The following is a 26,987-nucleotide window of genomic DNA, read 5'->3' on the forward strand; positions in this document are numbered from 1 at the left end:
TCCTCAGGAAGGAAGGGTGGAGAAGGTTTTATATTGTTTTGTTTCTCTTCTGTTTTCTGTAAATGGTGTGTGTGTGCTTTATGATAAACGGAGACAGGAATATCCATTTTCTTTGAGGCTCTGAGTTTCCCTAGTTAATTCTTCTGTTCCTGGTTAACTTTACACATCTTAAAAGTGGTCACCTTTTATTTTTCTTTTAATATGTATCACCTACTCACGCTTTGCATTTATATACATTTCCTTTCTTCTTTTCAGTGCTCTTCTTATTTAACACAATAGTAATTATTACAAGTAGCAAAACAAAACCTATTCATTCAGCAGATTTTTGAGCCACACACTTTTTTTTAACATCTTTATTGGAGTATAATTGCTTTACAATGTTGTGTTAGTTTCTTCTGTACAGCAGAGTGAATCAGCTACACGTATACATATATCCCCATATCCCCTCTTTCTTGCATCTCCCTCCCACCCTCCCTATCCCACCCCTCTAGGTGGTCACAAAGCAAGCTGATCTCCCTGTGCTATGTGGCTGTTTCCCACTAGCTATCTGTTTTACATTTGGTAGTGTATATATGTCCGTGCCACTCTCTCACTTCGTCCCAGCTTACCCTTCCCCCTCCCTGTGTCCTCAAGTCCATTCTCTACGTCTGCGTCTTTATTCCTGTCCTGCCCTAGGTTCTTCAGAACCATTTTTTTGTTTGTTTTCTAGATTCCGTGTAAGCATACGGTATTTGTTTTTCTCTTTCTGACTGCTCTCTGTATGACAGACTCTAGGTCCATCCACCTCATTACAGATAACTCAATTTCATTCCTTTTTATGGCTGAGTAATATTCCATTGTATATATGTGCCACATCTTCTTTATCCATTCATCTGTCGATGGGCACTTAGGTTGCTTCCATGACCTGGCTACTGTAAATAGTGCTGCAGTGAACATTGTGGTACATGTCTCTTTTTGAATTATGGTTTTCTCAGGGTATATGCCCAGTAGTGGGATTTCTGGGTCATATGGTAGTTCTATTTTTAGTATTTTAAGGAACCTCCATACCGTTCTCCATAGTGAGCCACACACTCTTGTAGATAATTGGGAAAGAGTGATGAACAGAGAGCTAAGGTCTGCTCTCTGTGGAGATGCCACAGCAGAAGGAAGAGGGAGAGAATCAGCCAACAGCCCAACTCAGTAAAATATATTCAACTGGTGACCGGGAATCTCATGACAATGAAACAGGATGGAGAAATCATATATTGAGGATATTAGATATTTATAAAATAAAGTTAAACTCTGTATAATGCTTACCACCTAGACGTAACCCAGACGTATATTTTTGTTTTAATATATGGTCTTCTGTTTTTTAATGTACACACATCCTGATTTAGCAAAAAATGAGGTCACACTCTAAAAGCTTTTATGTCACCCTATTAAAGGACAAAGGGAAAAGTGTCCACAAGTAAAGTGGAGGAGGCTGTGTGTTTTTTTCTTTTTCTTCGATTAGGTTGGTGAAAAATTTCCTTTGGTTTTCAAGTAAAAATAAAAGACACATTTTTCATTTTCACCAAGAACTTTATTGAACAAACGTATTCACCCTTGTGTTCCACTACCTTCTGCCATCTTTCAGGAAGCTTCATAATCCCATCTTCCCAAAACTTCTTATCTTTTTGAGCAAAGAACTGTTCCAGGTGCCTTTTACAGTCTTCCAGGGAATGGAAATTTTTCCATTAAGAGAATTTTGTAAAGACCGAAATAAATGGAAACCTGAAGGTGCAATGTCTGGTGAATACAGTGGATGAATCAGAACTTCCCAGCCAAGCTGTAACAGTTTTTGCCTGGTCATCACAGAAACACGCTATCTTGCGTTATCCTGATGGAAGATTATGCATTTTCTGTTGACTAATTCTGGATGCTTCATCGAGTCCTGATTTCTGTTGCTCTAACTGGGAGCAGTACTTGTTGGAATTAATACTTTGGTTTTCCGGAAGGAGCTCATAATAGAACTCCCTTCCAATCCCACCATATACACAACATCACCTTCTTTGGATGAAGACTGGCCTTTGGTGTGGTGGTGGTGGTTCATTTCACTTGCCCCACGATCTTTTCCATTCCACGTTATTGCACCGTATCCACTTTTCATTGCCCGTCACAGTTTGTTTGAAAAATGGAACGTTTTGGTTATGTTTAAGTAGAGAATCACATGCGGAAATACAGTGAAGAAGGTTTTCTTCACTTAACTTATGTAGAACCCAAACATCAAAGCGATTAACAGAACCAGGCTTGTGCAAATGATCTTCAAAGCTTGATTTGGATCTTTTGAGTATGTCGGCTATCTCCTGTGTGGTATAACGTTGATTGTTTGATTTGATCACTATCAACTTCAGCTGGTCTACCTGCCCACGGAGCGTCATCCAGCATGAAATCTCCAGTATGAAACTTCACAAACCACTTTTCACACGTTCAGTCAGTCACAGCATCTTCTCCATACATGGCACAAATCTTTTTTTGCGTTTCAGTTGCATTTTTACCTTTCTTGGAATAATAAAGCATAATATGCTGAAACTGTTGCTTTTTTTCTTCCATCTTCAATATTAAAATGCTACACAAAAATTCACCAATTTTGATGTTTTTTTTTAAAATGCACGCTGATATGACAGCTGTCACATACAATCTAACAAAATTGTTTTGAATGAAGTTAAAGAGAACTAAGTGCTACTAGAGCCATCGTACAGAAAAAAACAAACGAAGCTTTTGGCCAACCCAATATCTTAAATTGGAAATAGCTTACCTTCATACTCTAAGCATTTCAACTGAAGGCAGGAGAAATGGTTAAATCTCCCAAAATAGAGGAAAAAAATTCCACAAACAGTAATAGATTTGTGTGACCAGTTCATGACTTGCTCAGAGTTAAAATTAAACTTTGTATCTTATTTTTAAGAGTTTTTAAATTTTGTTTGCTTATTTCTTAATGGCACAAAGCATAGTGGTGCATCTTAGGAATCTTGACTTGAATGAAATGAGTTTTCATCTTTTGCAAGCAAGCCTCTTTCTACAGCATCTTTGAATTTCCAGTCTCTTGCATAGTGGATGACATACAGTGAGGACCATTTGATGTTAATAAGTAGGTACGACAATAGCCAGGAGCATGTTGTTTTCTGTCACTAAGGACGCGGAGAAAATAGCGCCATAATTCTTAGGGATATAGTTATCTCCAAGCCACCAGTCCCACAAATCTACATGTTATTTAGGTCTTAAATATGGCCAAATATAATATACTAATATGTTTCCATACAAAGAAAACGTTATTCTCTTAGCAACATCTGTTGCATGTAACACAAAAGGTGCATTTGTTGCGATTAAGCTTGGTTGTGGGTAATACTTTGCAAGCAGTTGGCTTTTCCATATTTTGTTGCTTTCATTAGGCTTGTATTTTTGTTATGTTAGGTTTTTATTTTGTTAGGTTTTGTATTTTTGATGATGCCTGTTAGCCAGCGGTTCCCACCAATATTCAGACTTAAAAAGAGAGGTCTGGATACTGTGTTCTGCCATCTCACAATCCTCCAAGTGATGCTTTGATGTGTGTTTTTGAAAGACTGTGTTTTGACCTGGGAATTGCTTTCACGGGTTTGCACTGCAGTGTGAAGCACGCTGAGGGCTGTCTACACTGCAGAGTGGGCCTCTGGCGGGTGACGGGGGTGCGGAGGGAGGGAGCCACACCCATTATACCCTCTGGTCGTCTCTCTGTGGTCACATGCTGAGAAGTTGTACTGGAAACTGAATAAACCTCCCAGGTAGCAGAAGTGGACCAAATCACACCTTTCTTTTAAAGGTGCTCACAATGGAGAAATGGAATTATTATTATTTTTATTAACAGCAGGCATATGCAGCACCTGCTTCACTGTTTTTGTGGCTTCCTTGAAGTCAATGGAGTGATTTTGAATTTTCCTATTTGTAACATTTGTTTTGCTGTTGTTGAGAAAAAGACATTTTATTTGACACGTTTTACTAGAGGACTGAACCAATTATATCATCTCACAGGATCCCTTCTAAATTCTAACATGATGAATAAGAGCTCGTAATTAGATATTTCATGCTTATAAAATCCATTTAGGACACTTATGATTCTGAATCATTCCAGTGTCTGGTGGGTATTGTAAATAGTCTTATGTACAATGTCTATTTGGAATAATACAGATTTTGAAATACCTAGAGCATAACTTTGTTAGCTACATTCACATCTGACATGCTTTGTCTTTAGTCTGGATTAAAATCACCAGTTTTAATATTCTCCCATTTAACATTGGGAGAACATGATCCATTCAGATATTTGCTTTATAGAAACAGTTTTAGTGTCACGTTTGACTGACTTGCAGAGTCCTATACAGGTACAGTATGATTAAAATGCTCAACTATTACCTGTTTCATAGAAAAATGGCTGGCATGTGTATATAGATAATTAAATGAATGGAAAATAAAGAGAAAATTTAAATTATGATTGGCACATATTTGAAAAAAAAACCCTCACATTTGAATTAAAATTTTCCAGAAGCAAATGTATATATACATATATATTTTTTTAATGTATATGTAAAACAAGTTTATCTTGATGTAGGATTAGAGTAAATGAGCTACAATTATGTACAGTCTTCAGTGAAGCAGGCTTTTAGTAAGTTCCTTCAGATGTGGAATTTTCCAGGTGGAGGTCAGGTATACAACTTGAATCTGAGGCACTGGCCTCTGCCTTCCAGCCTCACCAGAGCTCCCCCTGCCCCCACCAGCGGTCAACAGAGATGGGCCCTTTGGGAGAATTGGCTGAATCCTCAGGCAACATTGGGCTGTAGATCACAAGAGGTACACCCTGGTTACATCTCGAGAACAGAATGAAAACCTCCATGTAGCTCTGCCTTGAAGCATCTCCCTAGTTCTGTCACTTGCTTCTGCACCCCCAGCCACACACTGTATCCCAGTTAAGCAGCACCCTTCCTGTTCTCCTCTGCCTGCTCTGAAGCATCTCCCTCTACTCTGCTGTGATCTGACTCAGGTTGTGTAAGCTGATCTGATTTTTAAAAAAAATTATGCCATATTGACAATAGATAATTCAGTCATTTTTCAAACTTCCTGTGTCACTGTCTTTTTTAAGTTTCCAGAAATTCCCTCCGTCTTTCCTTCCAAATCATAGCACAGTTTTCCCCACAGATAGCCCTCCCCTGCCACAGGAAATCACATCTCTGTCTCTTAGAGGTTAGGAAGGATTCAGTTCCTCCATGTAGAGAAGTTCTTTGTCACTCATTGCTCTAAGATTTTTGCCATGTCATTCAGTAATTCAGAATGCAAGTCAGTGAAATCTCTGTTTTGTCCAAACATGTGCCATAAATCATTTCCATTTGAGACTTGTCATGTCACTGCCTCTGTGGGATTTGGGAAGCCTGTCCTCAGGTCCAGCAAGGATGAGCCTCACTCTTCAGTATCTCAAGTCTGGAATTTGCAGAGTGGGATGACCAGGAGGCCTAGGCCACCGTCAATGTACTCGTATTACAGAGAATGTCCTGTCTGTGCCGGTCACTGACTTCAGCATAGAAGTGCCGTGACACACGGCCCTGAGTGCTTCTTATCAGTCATGTCTGTATCACACATAATAAAATACCGTCCTGTGGTTTATTATCAGTCCTGAGCTATGAGGAGCATAATGTGTCGTCGAGAAAAACTTCTATATCTTTACTTAAAAAGTCTGAAAACAGCTCTCCCGATACAGTAGTGATGATTAGAGAAGTAAAGGATATTAACAGACTTGGTTATAATAAAAAGCATATACTCAGTAAAATCTTTTTGTTCCCCCGAGTTCCCACAGGGTAGATTGGCTTCTTTCATTCACGGCATCCTGAAGCATTTACCCACCACATCTACCCAAAGACTAACAGCCAGTGTGTATTGGCTTTCATAATTTATTCATTTATTGGAATTTCCAAATATCTCAAGGATGGGAGCGGGTAGGGGATGCTACAATACAGAAAAAAAGTGCTGGAAGATATTAGCTAATATTTACTGAGAAATTAACTTGTTCTAGAAACTGGAAGAAACTGTGTTCATTATTTTACTAAATTCTTAAAACATGTGCCACAGGCTCTATTATTATTTCCTTTTCAAAGATAAGAAAACTGAATCACAGAGAGGTTAAGTCCACTTTTTTTTTTTTTTTTTTTTGCGGTACACGGGCCTCTCACTGTTGTGGCCTCTCCCGTTAAGGAGCACAGGCTCCGGACGCGCAGGCTCAGCGGCCATGGCTCACGGGCTCAGCTGCTCTGTGGCATGTGGGATCTTCCCGGACCGGGGCACGAACCCGTGTCCCCTGCATCGGCAGGCGGACTCTCAACCACTGCGCCACCAGGGAAGCCCAAGTCTAAGTTTTTAACCACTTACCCTAAGCAGCATCAGCTCTGAAAACATGATGAGAGTGGTGATTAAAGTTAGATGAGTTTTGTCCTGACAGATAGGCAGCTGGAGACCTTTGAGAAACACACCCTCCTGTGTGATCTGAAGGAGTCACGTGAGATGCCATACTCCAGTTTTCACAAAAGAAGCGGAGACTGAAGCATCTAATGCGGGCTGCATGTGCCTGATGATTTGGTTTATTTACTCATTTAGAATGAGTGTTCATAGGGTGTCTGTGTGTGACCGGTCTAGGGCCCAGGACAGAGCATGTTTGGCCCCTCATGGGACTTACTTCTACATGAAACGAGAGGCAAAGAGGTAACATGATTTTGGGTGGTGACAGGTGCCTTGCGAAGCAAACAAACAAGTAAATAAGTCAGTAAAACTGAGCAAAGAGGTGGAGACTGATGGGGTCCAGGTGGTGGATTTTCGGTGTGGTGTATGGACAGGGTCGAATGCTGGGCTCATGCGATGGGGGTCACTGCAGACACTCATTTCTGCAGCTCTTCTCTGCCCTTCACAATCTTCTTCATCTAGGTGTCCACAGAGTCCTTAAATATTCTTAAGTTTGTCTTTATTTTATACAGTTAATCATTTTGTAGCATTTCTCCCAAGCTTTCACAATAGTCCCTTCCTGTAAGTGAACCATGTGTTGTGACAACATGAGGATTTTCTTTTGTAAACAAGAGTCAAACCTCCCATGAGGTCAACAATTGGGCACCATCTGTATAGTTGCCAGCACAGTTTCTCTAACGTCTTTTATTTCAGGATAGGAGTACAAACCTTTAAATACATCTTGGTCTTTGCTTATTTAAAGTACCTGTTACAGCAGAAAACATGTTCTTGAATTTTACCACCATTTACATTTGTTAGTGAGATCTGTTGACTAGTAACCTGTTGGACAGGCTGTTTCTCTAGTCTCTTGTAGAAGTCCTCCTCAGCATCACGTGCTGTGCCATCAGTGTGTTAAGCAGAGGTACCATTTTAACATTTGGGAGAAGTCTCCTTCCCAATTCTCCCACTGCATCTTATCCTGGAATCCCACTCTGCACTTACTGTAATTCTTCATGCTGAGTTATTAAGGTTTCACCAACTGTTTGACTTTGTCCTCTCTGGTCAATAAATTCTGCTATTAAATAACTTGCTTCCTGAGCCTTTTCACCAATGTGACTTATTTTCCACCAAAGTGTTCCTCTATTTGAGATTCCAGTAGCCGTTTAAAATAATCAGCACCATTACCTGTCAAATGGCTGTGATTTGCAGTTAAGGGTCTTCAAGTTTGCTGAAGTCAGTGCTGTGTTTGTAAGTTGTTTCCATGTACAATGCACAGTGAATAGGACAGCTTGGATGCCCTGTGTAAAATGATGACAAGTGGCTTTCATTATAAAGACAAAATTCTTTTGTATCCCATGTTGCATTGAGTGCAGGGAATTGATACAAAAGAAGGTAGTTCTTTATCACTGACCTTCTCAGAATTGTCTGTAGGGGTTAGCAAGCTCCTCTTCTATTTCACACCTCATCTTTAGAAATCATCACATCAGGCCATCGGATATGTGTGTATGACATAAATGGTAGTAACATATAAAACACAAATGAGCAGATTGTGAAAATATAACAGCTTCACAGTGCTGTTTACTTGTAAACCTACCCAGTCCACATTTGATAGCATCAGCAAAGGGTAGTTGGGTGATGGAGTATAAAAATTCCTTCTTTGGGTCTTCCCTGACGGACCAGTGGTTAGGACTCTGCGCTTCCACTGCAGGGGGCATGGGTTTGATCTCTGGTCAGGGAACTAAGATCCCGCATGCCATGTGGCACAGCCAAAAAAAAAAAAAGAAAAACAAAAACCCATCCTTAAAATGAAAATTCTGTTTCATATTTATTTGCAAAGTAGAGTTTACTTAATTTGTGAGCTGTTTGGCAACACATTAAGGGAAGTTCTGGCAGGTATTTCAGGGAGGAAGGGAATATATACCTGTGTGGCTCTCACCATGTATCAGCAGCCTCCCCAGGCTCGAGTCAGAAAACATGAGAAGATTCAGCCAAAACAGCAAGGTCTTACTGTGCATGGATCCGGGTGCTTCCAGTCCACTGACAAAATTCCTCACAAGCTTTCCAGTCATACCATCACCATCAACATCAGCACTGTGTGCTGAGGAAGGGTCAAAGCACAATGCTCATTTATCTTCTGTCACACGCTCACTGTGGATGCCAGTTTAAGAAACCCAGGTATTAAATTGTGCCATGCAAGATACTCTGATCATTCAGATGGATTCAGTGAAAATAGAAAGGAAGATACAGATTTGAGAGTTATTCAGGAGTTAAAATTAATAAGGTGTCACAGGCAGGAGTCAGGGAGAGAGATCATGTCTTTAGAAATTCCTTCGACAGTGTATACCTGAGTGCCTTACTGAAAAAAAAAGATTTAGAGACCCTGAAATATAGTCATTCTCTAGGTTTCTCACATCCTCCCCAGTCCATGTTCCTTGTGGGTCAGTTCTACCATCTTGGTGACCACAAAGTAAAACTTCTCCTCCTCCTGGATCTGGGACATCCAGCCACAGATTTCAGAACGCCGCCAGACTTTCATTTCCCGAACTACTGTGCCCACCCCAAAGAGGGGAATGCCCTCACTCATACGTGAGCAAGGGCATGAATGGAAGGAGTTTGTCTTGCTTAGTGGGGTTAAAATTTCTTGCGATATTTCCAGTTAGAGATGGGGAATATATTTTCCAGGAGAAGCAAGCATACACCACAGAAAGCACGGTAGGGAATACTGTCTGGTTCTAGTACACACCAGTAAGTTGTGTATGAATTACAGCAACCTACGAGGACTTGCCTGGACCATAGCCGTAATTGAGTATTGAGTCCATGAAAAATTAATTCCAACTTTCCAGGGCCCAATTACAGTCACATATTGGATTGCAAACCATTAAAATCTGAGAATATCTGTATTTTAGTCAGACAAGAAGCTTACCTAATAAGTGAATTTTTTGATCCAAATGTGTAAGACTATAACCTATTGAGGTGATAAATTAAACCAGTATTTGTATGATATCTGTCTTCCATTCTAAATTACTTTCCATTGTTAAATAAGTTAAATTGTTTTACAAAAATAAAGACTATAGCTATGTAGTCTAACCTTTCAGAAGAATTTAAATATTACATTGTTAAATGTGAGACTAGTTCATTTTAGTCTATAAATTCTTGAGGATATTTTCTTTCTTATAGAAATGGCTATTTAGGTTTCACAGATTTTTCCTTATATAAAAATACATTAAGTACTGGGAGAAGACTACTATTTTATTTAATAGAATTCTAGAGACAATGGAACCTTGGAAATTATTATAACCACCTACATGTTTAAAATAAAAGAACATATGTATATAAATACACATACACACCTATATACATGCACACACACAATAGTTTTACTTCCTATTATGTGCTAGATATGAGGCCATTCACTGCACTAGATTGTAAGAAACTAGTGAGAGGTAAGATCTACTAGGGTTTGTCCTGTGTTAAGGTCATAGACAAAGATCATTTTCATAGAATAATATATTTTAATATTAGCTTTATACTACCCTGATAAATTTCCCTGAGGGAGGAAAAGCAAAGAAATAAGGAAGGATCAAGGTGACATATGAGGGAACAGAGAAGTAATATATTTTAATTACTTTCAGATTAAACTTCTAGTATTGATTTACAGAACTATCCCTATTTACACTTTACTGACGAGAGTCCTGGGGCATCTTGGACTAGTACATTTCTACATATCCCCTTCTTAAAATTGTTCCTCTTTAGGAAAAACATCTCTTCTAAAGTTTGGCTGTATTCCCTGTCTCAGGACCCTCTCCTGGTCTCCCTGGAGCCCAGCCCAGCCAAACTCTTGCCCCTCCCACCGGACCAGAGAGCTGCAGGTAGGTCTGCAGTGGCCGCCCGGCTGTCAGGGCTGATGGCCAGTTCTCAGTCCTCCTCCTCCCTGACCTGCTGTCCACGCTGGACCCTCCGCTCGGGAACACTTCCTTCACTGCCCACCTGGACCCAGGTTCTCCTGTCTTACTCTTCCTGCCTCCACCGTCCCTCTCTGATGCCACTTGGTGTCCCTCACCTGTAACTGTCATTGTTCTCAGCATCCTTTTGGTCCTCTCCTCCCTCCATCTCTACTCACTCTATCCCCGTACTTGACATACTATAATTGGCATGTTGACCTCTTCCAAGTCTCTCTCTAGTCAGATTTCTCCTCTGAACCCCAGATACATATATATAATTGTCTCCCTCTCCATTTACATGTACAGTAGACATCGCAAACATAACATGTACCAAAACAAAACTCTGGATTTTCTCTCCAAAAATTGTTCCCACCATCTTCCTCTTAGAAAATGGCAATTGCTTCTTTCAGCTGCTTAGGATAAAATACTTTCGAGTCATTTTTTAAAAAATAATTACTGTTTTTTATTTATTTATTTTTGGCTGCATTGGGTCTTTGTTGCTGTGCGTGGGCTTTCTCTAGTTGCGGCAAGTGGGGGCTGTTCTTCCTTGCGGTGCATGGGTTTCTCGTTGTGGTGGCATCTCCTTGTTGTGGCTCACGGGCTCTAGAGCGCAGGCTCAGTAGGTGAGGCGCACGGGCTTAGCTGCTCTGCAGCATGTGGGATCTGCCCGGACCAGAGCTCAAACCCATGTCCCCTGCATTGGCAGGCGGATTCTTAACCACTGCTCCACCAGGGAAGGCCCTCCAGAATCATTTTAAACATTCATCAGCAAACCTGGATATATATATGATTCCAAATGAATGTCATGCCTTAAACCCTCTATTTCCTAAAATAGTGTTCCTAAGTGGTATTTTCAAGTGTAATACTGTGAGAACACTATTTCAGTATTTGATGTTGTGTGCTGCACAGGAATTCTGGAAGAATTTGAACAGGATATTTTAGATTGTGGCTACTTTAAAATGCAATAAACATCTCAGTATTTGAAATATATGTGTGTGTGTGTGTGTGTGTGTGTGTGTGTGTGTGTGTGTGTGTATAAAACCTCTGCCCATCATATCCAATACCCAACACTCCACCATCTCCGCTGTTAATTGTAAGAAAGGTCTCAGCAGCCACATGTCTTGCTTCGCCTGGGTTACTGAAATTCTCTCCTGCCTGATTTCCATACCTCTGTTCTTGCCCTTGTTCATTCTGTTCCCCACACAGAAACTACAGTGATTCTTTTAGAAGTCAGTTTGTATCACTCTGCTCAGACGCTCCAGTGGCTTGTCATCTCGCTCCATGCAAAAGCAGACGTCCTAATGATGGTCCCCAGGCCCTTGCACGGACGCCCCTACCTCTCCTCGACCTCACTCCACGCTGCTCCCACCTCACGCTCTGCTCCCGCTCACCGCTTGCCTCCACGTTCCTCAAGCACATCAAGCAGCGGCTTCTGCCTTTGCCCTTCTCTCTGTCTGAAATGATCTCCTCTTAGACGTGTGCAGGCTTGCTGGCCATGCCCTGCAGATCTCCATGCAGCAAAGCCTGCTCACAGCAGGCACACCCATTACCCCAATCAGTGTTCCTCCCTGGACCCTGCCACCACGGACATACACATAGTCACTGGGTTGTTTACTGCCTCTGTCCCTGCACTAGAAGGGCAGGGACTGTGTCTGTTCTATTCACTGTTGTAGAGCCATCCTTGGACCGTACCTGGAATATAGCAGATGCTCGAAAGTATTTGTGGAATGAAATCATGATTGGATACTGATCTTCAGAGTTGTGAGGGGGAAAAAGGAAACAAAATAATAAGGAACTTATGCTCACTTATTTCACTTAGCACAGTGTCTTTCAGGTCTATCTGTGTTGTCACAGGTGGCAGGATTTCCTTCTCCTTTTAGGTGGAATGATATTCCATTGTACGGCTGGACCATGTTTTCTTTATCCATTGTCTGTCAGTGGACCTTCAGGTTGCTTCCACATCTTGGCTGTTGTGAATAATGCATGATTCCTGTAACATGAGGATTCTGAAATAGTCAAAGGTACAGAAGTAGACTGTATCTTTGGTTGTTACAATGGTTTAGGGAATTCTTGTTCAATGGGTTACGGTTCTCCAAGATGAGTAAGTTTCAGAGAACTGTTGGATGACATTATGCCTCTCGTTACCAATAGGGTATAGGGCATTTAAAAAACAAAACAGGGCTTCCCTGGTGGCGCAGTGGTTGAGAGTCCGCCTGCCGATGCAGGGGACACGGGTTCGTGCCCCGGTCCAGGAAGATCCCACATGCTGTGGAACGGCTGGGCCCGTGAGCCATGGCCGCTGAGCCTGTGCGTCCGGAGCTTGTGCTCCGCAACGGGAGAGGCCACAACAGTGAGAGGCCTGCGTAGCGCAAAACAAACAAACAAAAAACAACAAAACAAAACAAAATGTGTTAAGGAGGTATATCTCATGTTGTGTTCTTACTACCAAAAAGAGGGGACATGAGAAAACTTTTGGAGGTGAAGGATATGTTTATTACCTTGATTATGTGATGATACTGGTGATGATAACACCAGTATATACCTATAACCAAAGTCACTAAATCATCTAAATTAATTATGTGCAGTTTTTGTACCAATTGTACTTCAATAAAGCTGGAGAAAAACAATTTTTAAATAAGAAACTTAGGACAGTATCTGAGAAGTATTAGTTGATTAATAAGGTCTGAGTATCAATGTCAAGGTCAATTAGAACCCTTAGGATTGAAATGTTTCCTAATAGCACAACTTTAAAGGAATTTCCATAGGAAATAAAAGAATATGTGCTGATTTTTTGTAGGATGTGTGGCAAAGTAAAATGAATAGTATGTGTGCCTATATGCAGAAGTAGGTGATTAGGAATAAATTTCAACTTTAAAAAATGGTATTAAGCTATATGTGAAAATAAAGCCTTTATTTTTTAAGGATGTGGCACCATTCAGTATCTGGCACCAGTGTGGTGCAAAACCTCTAGTTATTTATAACAAAAACTGTTAGCACCTAATTTAATTAACTCCCTTTGCTGTGTTGCCAAATGAGAACATTGCTTTGTATAGAAGTTAAGTCGCGAGATGTTGGTTAAAATTCAGAGTTTAATAAGCCCAAAGCATTGGAGTAAGGCATTTTTTCCAAGGTTAAACGGTCCTTGTTTAATTTAGTTTAGTTTGGCTTAATTTCCAAGTGTGAAAACTCTGAATGCGGCAAACAAGTTCGCAAACAAGTCTAACCAGAGACAAATCCAGTTAGGAGGAAACACCATGTAGCACAGAACTGCACTCACCAGGGTACAAACACTGTTTCATCTTAGAGGCATGTATAAGAAAGGTTTAGAAGGTTGATTCTAGGAACAATTTATGAGAAACAGAAGCTGCCGTCTATGCATGATGGGACTGTATCTGAATTATAGGAGGTCATTTTCTAAGTCCATTTGTTTGAGGAAAATTATCCACTGGATGTCCAAGTTCATTCAACATACCTTCCGTTTTCCACCATTTTCTAAAGGTGTTTTCTCTGCTTTTATTTTCATTTGTATTAAAGAAATGGCCAGAGTTTCTTCCTTTCAGAGTGTTAACATATTTTTAGTTTTAACTGTCACAGTCCCACACTTTATCTGGTGGTATAAGTGTGCATCAAGATCACCCGATGGTAAAAAGAGCCGCTTTGGAGATTTGGAGTTAGGCAGAGCTGTGTTTGAATTCAAGTCCTGACCAAGTTCCATCACCTCAGGTCATGCTTTCATGGGTGTGTCCAAATGAGAATCTTTGCGGGTGTCATCCATATAAGGATGTGTCTAGCACTCCTGCTATATGCCCTGCACTGTTTTAGGAAATAAAGATTTGGACATACACAAAATATACATATGCACTGTCATCATAACTTATAATCCAGTGGAGGAAGTCATAAACCTGGAAACAAATAACAAATACATTTTGGCAAGGAGATAAAACCTGGGACAGAGAAAAGCCCTGGGGGAGGGAGCCAACTCCATCTAAGTTAGTCAAGGAGGCTCTCTAGGATAAAGTGAGGGGAAGGGCCATTACATACACAGGGCAGCCTAGCGGAGGTGGGGGCAGGCAGAGACAAAGTAAGTACAAAGGCCCTGTGGCCAGCAGAGCTGGGAATGTTAGGGGGAAGGAAAAATGGACGTTGTTGTCCAAGGTGTAGGATGATGGGTTGGGGCAGGAGTGATGGAGGAAGGGGCAGCTCTGTTGGCCTTTGGGCTAAGGGGTTTGTGCTTTATCCTAATTGCAAAGGGAAGCTGCTGTATTAATTTTAGAACGGGTGTACTCTGATTAGATAGGAGCCTTACACAGATTTCTCTGGCTGTTATGTGCAGAACCGAGTGTGGGTGAGACAAGAATGGAGGGAGGGAGGACAAGAGGAAGACTGTTTTACTCCAGGGGAGGGGCAGACAGGTTCTTAGTGCAGGTGGATTCGTGCAGAGGCCTTGTGACCAGCATAAGAGCTGGCAGGACTGCTGAGGAGCTGGATGTGGGTGTGAGGGAGAGAGCAATCAAAGTTGGCAGGATTTCCACGTTGATAGAGGGGACAGAGCCAGGCTAACAATGTACAGATGGAGCTGTGGACCTCTGCTGGGTGATGGGGACTGGGGTGAACTTGAGTGCAGGTGCCTTCTCAGGTGAGCCCTTGCTGCTCGGGTCCAGCTGGTGGCTGCCCTGTGGGAATGCAGTGATGGCTCTGGCTAACCCATCTCCTAACTTTTCAAGGAAGTTGTAAATCTAGGAATTCATGTGTAATCCTCATTTTCAGGTGTTCTTTTAGAAACCTGAAACACTCTGCTTTTAAGACTGTGCAGGTAGGATCGGGCCATATGGACACGGCTTTTGCACGCGTAGCATTAAAAAGTGCTGAGCACAGTATCTTATATGGGCGTTCAATTCTGTTTTTCTTACAAGGATACAATAAATGTCAGACTACATCATTACCCTTAGTGAATAAACAGCTTTAACAGAAGACGTACTCATTATTCCATATCCAAGAAAAACAAAAGGAACGTCAATGATGAAATATGGTAGAGGAAGCTGATGCATTAACTAGAAAGTATTTATTGAATCTATAACATCTGACCAAGTTTGAGCCAAGTGGTAAGGGAGGAGACATCTTAAATTGTTTAAATGTTCTTTATGTCTCGTCCTAAATTTCCAGCTACTTTGGAATAGTTAAAACATTTTTATAATGTGTGAAGTGATATATAACTTGCAAATATAAAGTAGTGCAAATCAATCTGGAATCTGCCTGAAACAAAAGTTGTTCCATGGATGTCATTAAAGGAAATGCAATTCCCATCATTACATTATCACCATGGCACAACTATCTAAAACAACAAGAAGATGTTCTTTTATTTTGCGGTACGCGGGCCTCTCACTGTTGTGGCCTCTCCCGTTGTGGAGCACAGGCTCCGGATGTGCAGGCTCAGCGGCCATGGCTCATGGGCCCAGCCGCTCCGCGGCATGCGGGACCCTCCCAGACCGGGGCATGAACCCATGTCCCCCGCATCGGCAGGCGGGACTCTCAACCACTGCGCCACCAGGAAAGCCTGAAGATGTTCATTTTTTAAAAAAAGATTAGTAAGTAGGGGCTTTTCCACACGTTTATGAACCATTGCCTCAAATTCCTGAGGAAATAATTTAAAATATTTTTATCTACGTTTCTGTTAGCTAGCATACCACGCAAGGTCAATTTCTGGAATGCAGTGGGTGTCATAAACGGTATCATTACCTGACACCTGATGTTGTGTAAAACAAGCATGGAGGAACAATAAAATCTCACACAGGTGTGATGGGAAGATTAGTCACATAAGAAGGAAAGGACTTGACTCACTGTTCCACAGTACGGCATTGCAAAGCTTCTCAGTAAATCCTGACCAGGGCTAAATCAGACTTTCGTTTTTTCCACGTGGGTTTCTGGTCTGAACCACAAAACACTCAAGATGACCTGGATGACTATCCCTCGCCTCCCCCATGGATGGCACATAACTAGTACCGTTCTAGATGCTGAAGAGGGCAGCTGATCCGTTAATACGGTGGACGCCTTGGGACATCGGGGCTCAAGTCTCACATGTAAGATGGGATGAGAAACTGCTCTGAGGGTGAAGATTTCCTTTCTCCTACTTAGTGACAACATGTCTGACCACTAGATGGTGGTGACAGTTCACACTTCTGATTTATAGTTTTTATTTGCACTAGGCTTGTGAAGATTATAACCACCATTTATTGAGTTTCTACTATGAACCAGGCTCGTCCTGACTTTGATGCTTATCCCATTGGGGAAATCACGTAACCCCCAGTAATCAAAGAGGAAACCTTTGCTCAGTGTCACTCAGCCCACAGATGACATGTCTTCTGACTCTAAGCCCACTCACTCTTCCAGTTACACATGGCAGACTCAACAGTGATGGAATTTCAACAGCCTCCCTTATGTGTTTATATTAATTAAAACCAGAAGCTGCCATTTGAAATACGTCTCAAAGAAACTAATGGGAAAACTTAAGAACGGGTATACATCATACACACGGACTGATTAACTCAATTCATTTAAGGTTTACATTGATGCTTCCAAGTATGGGAAGCATACCTGCCTTTCCCTGGTTCTCTGTGTGTGTCTGCTGGAAGTCATGAGCTTTGTTATTTAAGTATGGCTTCAGGCTCTCGACATCAGAGCTTTATATAACAATGACAACAGCAATACTAATATCTAACATTCATTGAATGTTCATGACATGGCAGACCATTTATATATATAAATTATCTCATTTATCTCTCACAGGAATCCTCACAAACTCTAATAATTCCCTTTTACACATAGGCACAATGAGAAGGAGAGAGAGTAAGTTTGCCAGGATCTCACACACTCTAAGAAAGGGTTGTGGGATTCAAACCTACATTAACTTATTCTAAAGCCATTGCACTGGATTATAAAACTGGCTGTTGCACACAATCCCACCGCCATGAATTCCTGTCTCTATTGTCTGGATCAAGCCCATTGCTGGGTCCCCCGAGAGGGGTAAAGACACTGAAACCAAAATGTCCTTCTGCCAACTGATCTTTGCTCCATTAACAAACACCCATCTCATGAGAGGATGTGCAGTCGGATTAATATCTGGAGCTTTATAGCTGGACAAGCCTGAGTTCAAATCCTAGATGCAGTTACTTTCTACCTCTGATGGTCTGGATTCCCCTCACCTCTCTTTGATTTCAGAAAGAAGGATGTTAATAATGAGTTCTACTTTATAGGGCAATTGTAAGAATTGAAAATAATATGCAAACCACAGAGCACAGCCCGTGGCACATAGTAGGAGGTCATGCTGATATTTCTGTTACTACTATTGCTATGAATTTTACATTGGAAAAATCGATCTACTAGGATACTTTGGGGGAGGAGCCCTGTATTTGGAAGAATACTTCTTCGAGCAATTTAAGTTAGAAACTGAAGCCCTATGTGCAGGATGTCTCCAAAATTCCAGCAAAGGGAGAGACACTGATCTGCCTTCAAGAAAGAAAGAGCATTTTGGTGGCTTCCGTCAAGGGGCTTGTAGAGAGAGGTAGGTGAGGAGGTGGGGAGGAGGGTACAAGGGTCGTCCCAAAGGTCCTTAAAATCTCCAGGTAAGTTACACTGTGTGTGTTGAAGGAGTTTGTTTTGCAAAAACTGAGAGGGAAATTCCCACCCAAATTAGTGTATGGCCAGCGTTCATTTTCTATTGCTATCTAACAAGTTAGTGCACACTTGGCATTATAACACCGCTGTCTATCAGCTCAACTTCTGTAGATCAGAAGTCTGACTTGGGGAGGCTGGGCTCTCTGCCCAGAGTCTCTCAACTCTGAAATTAAGGTGATGGCCAAGCCACGCTCTCACTGGGAGCTTGGTGCTCTCTTGGGGACTCGTTGAGGTTGTTGGAAAAAAATCAGCTCCTTGCGTTTGTAGGACTGAGGTCCACATTTTCTTGCTGACTCTTGGCCTGCGGTCACTCTCAGCTATGTGGGGGCACCTTCAGGTCCTAGCCAGGTGGCCCTCTCGTAATATGGCAGCCTACTCCTTCAAAGCCAGAAGAGAATCCCTCTCCAAGTGGCTGCGATGGAATTGTATATCATAGGGTAATCAAAGGATGTCAACTTTGCCTTGTAGAGTAATCTGAATGCTCACAGATCCTGATCAGACTCAGGTAGAGAAGATTATATAGGCTGTATAAGGGTCACAGGGGGCATGAACCTTAGGAGCATCAGAATTCTGTGTACAACACAACTGAAGACCACCTACACAGATGCAAAACCTGGAGACAGAGGAGACCATGAGGAGTTCCACCCTTACAATTTTTTTTAAATTATGGAAGATTTGAACCGCTATAGACTATATAATTGAAGATCCAAACCAAGTTTATTTAGATTTACAAGAAAAGCAGTGAGGTCACCATCTGATATACACTTTTATTATTTTTGTCCTCCAGACTCAGTTTCTTTCTATAGTGACTTGGCATGGTATATAGAAGACCCACAGAACATCCAAAGTTTGAATAGCCATTTCAGTACCTTTGTCACAGTCTTCTCACAGTGACCCTGGCTGTTTTTTATTTAAGTTCTAGAGTAAATAATTTGTAGCAGGTAGCTTCCAGATAGTCAATGAATAAATTCAGGGAACAGAGCAACATTACTTAAAGTGTGACCCACAGAAACCTTCTTGTGAGGCATTCATAGAAAGGAAATAAAGTAAATTCAGCTTCAAAAAGCGAGTCTGCGTGCTCTCACCTTGGATGCTCATTTCCTGGTTTATGAGAGGCTCTGGAAACTGTCAGGGTTGGAAGGTCATCTACACAAGCATCTCCTAAAGTCTCTGGGCTATGAAACCTGCATCCCCAGGAACCATCTGACATCCAGCAGAAAACTCTTTATATCAATCACAGAAAGTAATTGATAGTATACTGATTTTTGAAAAGGTTTTCTTCTAATTGACAAAGCCAAAAATATCTATTTATTCCTGAGCCTTAGAGAGGATGTTATTAATGCTACCCTTCAGTGTGCGGTAGACAGTTTGTACAAAGCAGAGCAGGAGAGAATCAAAGAGAGCTACACTGAAGGTGTAAAGCAAAATATTTAAAGAGAACTAAGGATTGAAAACAGGTCCTCTTGTAATTTAATTTCAAGTTAAAAATGAAGGAAATGAATGAATTGACAAGAAAAGATGAATTAACATGTTAGATCACTGAATGCAGAGCTTCTGGATCATGTAGGAAACACTGTAGCGTCATGGGGGCAACTAGGTGATGAAACGTCCAGAGGGGATGTGATCCCTTTAAGGGTGCTTATTATTTGAGAATGTGTGTGAGTGAGAGGAGGGATTTGAGCTCTAATATCCTACAATTCTAAAATAATTATTTGAGGGGAAGTTGAAACTGAGAACTGGAAACCATGATATTGACCCATAGAATAGCTTTTCTTGGCAAATATGAGTTTGAAATATAAATGTTGCAAAACCAAAACATTTCATTTGCACTCTCGTCTGAGAGCTGTTCTTGCTCTTGGTGAACCGAAGGTGCTCTTAGCAGGTGAAGAGCTCTCTTGATAAATCTGGAAGATGTGGATGGGAGGTATCTTCTGTCTGGTATCTCTAAGTATATAAAGACTCATGAAAGAAACTGAACTTCTGATATTTCCCAGGTTGTATGATGGGTAAGGGAAATAAACATCTCAAGTGGCTTTGAGCTTAGTTGGGGGAGGCTGACACGTTGATGGAAAATTACCAGGTGATGTAATAATAAGCGTCATGTTAGAACAAAGTTCATGGGACTCTGGGAGGCTGTGGGGAGATTGCACCATACACATGGGGGGCTCAGGGAAGCCTGCTGGGAGCAGTGCTTGCTTGAGACGCATCTTCGGCAGCAGCATGCTAACCTCCAGTATAGAAATATTACTAAAATATGTCTTTGGATCATTAAGGAAATATCAGACTGAAGACATCTGGATCTGATACATGAAACTACTTTTAAAATATACCTGCTACATTATGCTATTATATTTGGAAACGATTATCATTGATTACATAAATACACCCTTTATATAAGGCACTGTGTTTAACAATTTCAAATATTAGTCAGGTATTAATCATGTGTCCAGAAGTTTGCAGTCTTTATCATTATTATTGTGTGTATATATATGTATATATCACTGTTGTGCTATAAATAAATTTTTTAGAATAATAGAATATTATTTTTTATAATTATAACTGCTGACTATTTTCACAGTAATATACTGTAAATCGCTGGGACATTGATCTAATGCAACACAGAAACATATTCAAGGCAATTGCTTGTCAGTCTTCTTCCCAAAATATCTTTTGAAAACCATTTGTTTTGCAGTCCACCCAACAAGAGCAAACTACACTTTTTCTGTCTCAAGGGCATGTGAAACATTCTCCAGGATAGACCATGTTTTAGGCCACAAAACAAGTCTTAATGAATTTTAAAAGTTTGAAATCATAAAAAGTATCTTTTCCAATCACAATGGAATGAAACTAGAAATCAGTAGCAGAAGAAAAACATTAAAAAATCATGAATATGTGGCTTAAATAATCAGTGTGTCAAAGGAGAAATCACAAGGAAAGCTAGAAAATATCTTGAGGTAACTGAAAATAAAAATACAACACATCTAAACTTACAGGATGCAGCAAAAGCAGTGCTAAGAGGGAAATGTATAGCTGTCAACAATCTTTAAGAAGATCTCAAATCAACAACCTAACTTTATACCTTAAGGAACTAGAAAAAATAAGAACCAACTAAATCCAAAGCTAACAACAGAAGGAAGTGATTAATATATATTAGAGAGAGATAAAGTAGATAGCAGAAAACAATAGAGAAAATCAGTGGGGAAAAAAGATCAGCAAAATTGACAAATATTTAGCAAGATTGACTATGAAAATCATTCGTTTTGGAGTTGAACATTCAAACTGTGTGATTGTGTCCCATTCTTGTTATTGTCACTGTTAAAGTTAAAATGTTATGGTAAAACAAACAAAAAATATATAGGACGTGTCATTATTAGGTGTGCAAATTTATCATGAACATATTTGCAAATGTTATTTCTCTGACCAGAGGGAGATTTTTCACAAGCAATAATCCCTGCTCCTCCATCTACTACAACTGATTTACTGCTCACAGGAGCAGACACTGAAAATGGGAAAATCCAAGGACAGGATTGCTTAGAAAGGGAAAGAAAATACATACATGCATTGTGCAGGATTAATTTCAATTTTATGTGGGTGAAACAACCACAACACAGTTTTCCAAGATGTGTTTATAAACACAAATGTGTCAGTGAATGCCTCTGAGGAATTGGTGTTTTTCCCCAACACAAGCACTGCACTTTGACAGCTCATGAACAAAGATTCAGAAAGATGCGTGTTCTTGTCCTGGTCCTGCCATTACTTCAAAAAGTTTTGGAAAATACTGTTACATTATCTAAGCTTCAAAGTCCTCCATTGTACAATTTGAGTCTGGATCACATGTCCTCTATTTCTTCTCCTAACCCCAATTTATTATCGTATTTTATAAGAATTCCTGCTGTATTCTTCAGTTACTGTTTTCTTCCCCTTCGTTGTAAAGATGCAATTACTTTAAGAGTGAACTATTTTTTCTTGAATTAGTTTGGTACAATTGGATGGTCTTTTAAGTGTGTAGGTCACATGCAACTTGAAAACTCTTTATTTTGCATTCTTATAATTAGCGTCAAAGACTATGAAAAAGAACTTGCCTTGAAATAGGAACTAGTGCCATTTTGCATTTTAGTAACACAACTCTTTTTTAAATTAAAAAAAAGTTAAACTTTTATTGGGGTATAGTTTATTTACAATGTTGAGTAACACATTACTGCTCTTGGCACAAGTAGTCTAGTTCAAATGAGTAAACCTGAATCAATACTATATGTATTACCTTAACCACACAATTTAATATTTTAGTGAAATAGTAAGTCTAGTACTCAAAGAAGTCAGTATTACATCCTACTGAAAGTGTCTGGGTTACAGCTTTTATTAAAGTGAGCATTATCCATCAGTTCTTTCAGGAGTGATAATACTTGAGATGCCTGAAGACAGGTCAGTATGACTGTACATTAATTGCCATACTTTTCCCTGACATGCAGTTATCTAAGGCTTATATTATTTATTATATTTTTGTAGATAAATGCAAATCAAATGCACATTTATAATACACAAATAGTATTAAAACTTTAATTAGGCAGCATCCTTATATTTAAACAGAGAACTATTTCCAGAAATAATTTTATCCAGGTGTTTTCTATCAACTATATCAGTTTAGGGGGAAGAAGGTTTACATCTACTATTTCAGTCCCTCAAGTTTCCCAGCTGCAAGGATCTATTTGTCTCAGGTGCAGCTACCCTGCCCTAGAAGATATTTAAATAGTCAATTGATATAAACATGTATTTTGAAACTCAAATGATATGTTTTATAGTTTACTGAACATCACTCTCTGATATATTTTATGGGAATGGAATGGAGATTGTAAGGAAGACTGGCCCATAAAGTCCCTTAGGAAATGCCTGTTCCCCAAGCCTCAGAGGCTGGAGAGGGTGTTGTAAAAATAGGCATGTCTGCTCTTATGTCCATAACAATCTTCTGTTCGCATGAGTTCTACCTGCCCTGCTCTCAGAAATTTTATGGTCTCTCGCTATTCTCTTGTGAAAATTAGGAGAGGAGCATTTTGTCACCCAGCTTTGACAGAACACCTCAACAGTATAGAAAAACCTGGTTATTTAAAATGCATCTGTGTATATCACATTTCACAATAGATAGTTCAGAATTCAGCACTTGGTTTGAATGTTTGTGCAGCAAATCAGATTTTCCTTCCACTAGAGGGCTTAGCCATGTGAAAGACTTTTTTTTTTCTTTTTTCTTTTGCGGTATCCGGGCCTCTCACTGTTGTGGCCTCTCCCGTTGCGGAGCACAGGCTCCGGATGCGCAGGCTCAGCGGCCATGGCTCACGGGCCCAGCCGCTCCACGGCATGTGGGATCTTCCCGGACCGGGGCACGAACCCGTTTCCCCTGCATCGGCAGGCGGACTCTCAACCACTGCGCCACCAGGGAAGCCCGTGAAAGACATTTATATCAACACCCTTTGTAAAATGAGTCATTTTTCATTCTACTTTATTCTAAATCAGCAGTTCTCAAACAGGGACATGGCAATGTCTGGAGACACTATGGGTTGTTACAGGCTAGGGTAGAAGTACTCCTAGAGCCTAGTGGACAGAAGCCAGAGAGGCCACTGTGCCCTGGAGGCCACAAGGCACAGGCCAGCCCCCAGCCACAGGGAATATACGGCCAGGATGTCAGTCGTGCTCACTTTGAGGAACCCAGTCCTAAGTATATCTACTTTTCAAGTTAATGTATGTGTATCAACTGTTACCGAATAGGACATTGTGTAACTTTTCATGTTGAAGTAATTATAAATTCAACAGGAAGTTTAAAAAGTACAGAAAGAGCCTGTGTACCCGTCACTCAGCTTTCCCAAGACGATAATGACTTAGGTGCTTATAGGACAACATCAAGACCAGAAACCGACAGTGGCATCATCTACAGATTTCACCAGGTTTCACATGTACTTTGTGTGTGTGTGTTTCTGTGAAATCTTTTCACCCGTATTTTACCACCACCATCAAAATGCAGAGCTGTTTCATTACTACCAAGACCTCCCTCGGAAAACTGCTAGGTAGTTGCACCATCACCCTCACTGGCTCTAATTTTTATCAGCCTCTACTCTATCTTCCATCTCTGTTAATTTTGTCATTTCCAGAATGTTATATAAATGAAAGCATACGCTTTGTAACCTTTTGAGATTGGCTTTTTGAAAGGGTACAAGTACTTTTGAAAATAAGAAACGAATATTATGTCAGACCTGAATTTTCCCATTAAAATTTCACAAGCCTCCCTATATGAATTAGGAATTGTTTTTGACTCTGAGTCATGAAAAACAGAAAACAGTGGCTTATAAAACTAAGGATTTTTTTATGTGATGAAAAATGTGGATATAGATGTTTTAAGATTAAGTTGTCTTCACATGATTTCTGGGTTCTTTCTGGCATTTTTCTCTGCTTGCCTAACAGTTGGCTTTCAATCTGACCTGTATGAGAAAGCTGCCACCGCAGCTACGTTCTCTCTCAGAAGGAAGAGGGAGACAGAGTGGGGCAGTCTTGCCCCTGTAGAAGGCTTTCTGAGAAGCCTCACCCAAGTTCCACCTACATGTCTTTGACAAAGATCATCCCCAGTTGAGAGAGGTCCTTGGAAATGTGGCTGTTTAGCATGTTGCCACTCGAAAGCAGGGATCAGGTAATTAAGGAACACAAGGTAACAGCATTATGTAGACAACTAGAGTTGTCTGCCACAAACCCTATAAATCAGTTTTACAGGTGAAGAAACTGAGTGTGAGAAAGGTTGACATTGAAGGTGATCCAGTTAGTAAGGGGTAATTTGTCTTTGAAGCCAGCTCTGAATAATTCCCAACCCATACTTTCAGTCACTCTGCTGCACAGTTTTCCATTGGTCTGGGGTGGGGAGTTCCCCGCTGAGAAGTGGGTGAGATTAGATAGTGGAAACTGGAAGATAAGGGACCTATATTAGCCTGGTTTCCGGATAAACAGAACCAGTAAGATGTGTGCATGTGCACGCGCGTGCACGTGTGTGTGTGTGTGTGTGTGTGTGTGTGAGAGAGAGAGAGAGAGAGATGAGATGAGATTTATTATAGCAATTGGCTCATGCATCTATGGAAACTAACATGTCCCACAATTTGCTGACTGCAACCCAGGAAAGCCAGTGACACGAGGTCAGGAGACCAGCGTCACATCTCAAGCTGTCAGGCAGACAGGGAATTCAACCTTCCCCCACCTTTTTGTTCTACTTGGTACCTCAATAGGTTGGATACTGCTGCTACATTGGGGAGGGCAGTCGGTTTTCCTCAGTCTACCTATTCAGATGCCAGAGACACCCTTACAAACACACCCAGGAAAAATGTCTAACCAGATACCTGGGCACCCTGTGGGCCAGTCAAGTTGAAAGGTAAAACTACCCACCATAGGGCCGATTTCCAGGGCCAGAAAAGCAGTCTCCTTGGAGGTGCCTAGGGGCCTCTTTCTAACAAAGGAAAACATAACGCAAGAGGCGTGGAAAGCAGTAAAAGTGCACATTAATCTTCAAGGTCCACCTGGATGAAGTCACATATATGTAGACATGTAGTTCACTACTCAGGGCAAGAATCACTTGCCTTCTCACCTCATTTCTGCTTCCTTTTAGGTGAGGGTGGTCTGGACCTACTATGTGCTCCAAAAACTTCTTATTGACTAGTGAATAATGTTTGGTCCTCATGAGGTAGAAGCTCACGGGCACTCTGAATGTGCCTGCACCAGGCAGAAGACACAAAATATTGATGGGAGGCCCCTTGGAAGAATTAAGTCTGTCATCTGTGAGATAGCATACTGCTTTAGAATGAACACAGGACAGTGATTCATTGGTGGCACACTTACTGTTCATAGGAGTTCAGTTTGAGTGTCTTATGTCTGACACTTTGTCCAGAGAGCAAAGTCTACAGAATAACCAGTCTTTCGCAATATATTTGATGTATATAAACTGTTTGGGAAGCTTAACCACTTATAATTTAAAATATACTTACTATCGGAGAGGGCTTTATTTCTCTCGACTCACACAAAATTTGGAGTGTCCATTTACACAAAAATTATACTTTAGACATTTTCCCTCTCTGAAAGAATATGCCTCTTTCTATTTGCTTTTAGTGTGATAGCTTTATATTATAAGACAATACATATTCTATCGAGAATTTAGGATGGGAAAACTATTTATTCTTATGATTGATAGAGAAATGTCAAAAATCCTGCACAGGACTATTATCTATAAGTTAAATACCAACTTGCTGCTTTCAATTTCCAAAGTGAGAATGTAGGTTATTTCCTTAACCTGAATCGATGACTCAGCATTTTGATGGCTCCTTGAAGCTATATACCCACGTTACTAATTGTTTGATTTAGGGTAAGTTATTTAAGCTGTATAATGTGTTTGTACATCCATAGAGACGGGCTGATTCTACCATTTTGAAAGAATTGTTGTCAAGTTTAAAACAATATATGTGAAGTGACTGGGATGTGCCCCATGTGTTTGTTCTGTTACGGAAACCAAGATGGTGGCACTTCCTATTGGAGGGTCTGTGAACCTAGGGCACTGCTGATGCAATCTCTGCATTGACTTAGTGGTAAACAGCCAAGGATCACATTAGAAATTCTTGTAGTGTATTTTTCCCATTCATTTCCTCTAAAAAGTATTTTTTAACATATAGATGTTAAAATCCTTATGGGTCCTAGGAAACTGAGTAAATAGAGCATCATTTAATTCCATTGAATGCTGCCATGATAAGATTGTTAGAATGTCAGGAAGGAGGCTTGGAGGTTACAATGCGCACCCTAGTGACAGGCTTCTTCCTCTGCTGCCTGAACTGTCAAGAAAGGCAATGGCTTCCACCAGGATTTTCAGAGTAAAATGAATGGCATGATACAGCA

At 40.7% G+C, this 26,987-nt stretch overlaps 1 protein-coding gene and 1 long non-coding RNA gene across 2 annotated transcripts in view; both read left to right on the forward strand.

Annotated features, from left to right (window-relative positions):
* CSMD1 (CUB and Sushi multiple domains 1) overlaps positions 1–26,987 on the forward strand; it is a 1,813,702-nt gene that overhangs the window by 1,339,027 nt on the left and 447,688 nt on the right. The gene's annotated exons all lie outside the window — the stretch shown is intronic.
* On the forward strand, positions 1,998–12,638 carry LOC116746865. Its single transcript, XR_004347902.1, has 3 exons — positions 1,998–2,165; positions 2,373–2,375; positions 12,592–12,638. It is a non-coding gene; the product is annotated as an uncharacterized LOC116746865 (long non-coding RNA).

This window comes from Phocoena sinus, chromosome 21 (genome assembly GCF_008692025.1).
Source record: "Phocoena sinus isolate mPhoSin1 chromosome 21, mPhoSin1.pri, whole genome shotgun sequence".
In the NCBI taxonomy this organism is placed as follows: domain Eukaryota; kingdom Metazoa; phylum Chordata; class Mammalia; order Artiodactyla; family Phocoenidae; genus Phocoena; species Phocoena sinus.